The sequence below is a fragment of the Belonocnema kinseyi genome, chromosome 5 (assembly GCF_010883055.1).
Source record: "Belonocnema kinseyi isolate 2016_QV_RU_SX_M_011 chromosome 5, B_treatae_v1, whole genome shotgun sequence".
NCBI classification, from domain to species: domain Eukaryota; kingdom Metazoa; phylum Arthropoda; class Insecta; order Hymenoptera; family Cynipidae; genus Belonocnema; species Belonocnema kinseyi.
Genome location: NC_046661.1, coordinates 51,913,873 through 51,915,711, shown reverse-complemented (window position 1 = coordinate 51,915,711; position 1,839 = coordinate 51,913,873).

Here is a 1,839-nt window from a genome sequence, read left to right as displayed (position 1 = left end):
TGATAATTTTTTAACAAAAATAAGCATTTTGTAAATCATTATAATTCATGAAAATGAAAATTTGAAAATATTCTCAGGTATCACCTAAAATTGATTTAAATCTGAACTTCCACTTCCAGATCACGTGGAAACAAATCAAAAACTTTTTTTTTATTTTCAAAAGAAATTATTATTATAAAATCCAACGGGTCGTTCCACAATAGATTGATTGTGGGTTTTAATACTGACTTTAAAAGGTTGATGTGCCCTGCGAAAAGGGCATGTTATTTTAGGCACATACGCAAAATAAGTTAATAAAACCGAAATTGTATTATCATTTACAGAATTAAAGTTTCATTCACTAATAATCAATTTTAATTTGAGTACAAATTTCAATAAAAAAGTGAATGCAAAATATTGCTTCGAAATGTAAATTTTTCAGGTTTCAAACTTGATATTTCCCCGTCATTATTATTCAAAAATAAATAAATTCATCTTTATACAAAAAGATATGTAATTATCTTCAATTATTAATTAACGGAGAAATGTCAAATTGAAAAACTAAAAATTTGACATTTCGAAAAAGTATTGACCGAATCTATTTCAAATCTTACAGGCTGACGGGCGTTATGTTCACGATTAGCTTCACAATAAAATGTTTTTGCATGTGGGAAATAAGCTGCCATTTTTGTCATGTATGAGGCATAAAGGTAATACAAATGTCAAGCTGCTTTTTTACTCTTTTAAACCCGATGAAAAAATGGGAAAAAGATTACAAAATGGTAAAGCTCTTAGGATCTTTTGGAAAAATTGGAACATAGAATTTTCTAAAAATATATAGCTACATTTTTTTTCGTTGAAATTTTGAGTTTCCTTCCGAAAAAGACAAAATCCAGCCGATTTATTCTGGAATTAAAGCACTATATTATTATGAAACATATTTAACTTAGGGTTTTCGGTATCGTTTCGGTTAGCAAAATCTCTGAGATATTTTTTACTTTTTGTAAGTCGTGCGAGTTTAAACAAATTGAAAATGGTCTAAAACCAGCGTTTTTTATCACTTTTTTTCCTCCTTCAACTTCTTTTCTTTTGCTAACATTTCTCTCTAACAATCACTTCGTTTACGTTTAATCATTTTTATTTTAAAAGATATGTTTTTAGTTGAAGTTAAACTGAGGACTCTGACCTTATTTTGTCTCTGTTCCTGACACATTTTCAAAGTTACCGAAATGAGTGAAAAGAATCATTATCATAGGGGGAAATCCCGTACCTAATCTGAGCCGCTCGGTATAGGCCCCTGTTGACCGATAACGCGAGAACAATAAATTTAGAACTATAAACATCAAAATTTTAAAAGTTCATGGTGACGACTCATGCAAACTTGGAAGTTTAAATTCTTATTCAAAGGTCAGGTACTTAGTGAAGAGTGTGATGTACACGAAAGAAGGTATCACCGATACCGCATTGCCTCAAATAGAGCTGGAATACCAACACTGCCGAACGCAGACAAGATATATATTTTTAAAGCAAAAGTAAATTTTTTGTTTATCTTTCCGTACAGTTTTCCATGCATAGAATTTCCATAGTTGGAAATTTACATGTGTGGAGTTCTCCATAGCATCCATACTGGGTGCGCCTCCCCTGTTTAATAATTTGTATAATTTCTACATTAAAGTTTAAATTGTACTCAAATTTTAACTGAAGTCGTTTATCTTCCATTAACAATTGGTTAATCGTTCTTTAAAATAGACATACTTGAAAGTTGATCAATGTGTTTAATTCAGTGATGAATGATGATATATAAAGCAAGTGGTTAATATGCCTATATTTTTTTATAGGGATTCACAATTTGTTGATAAA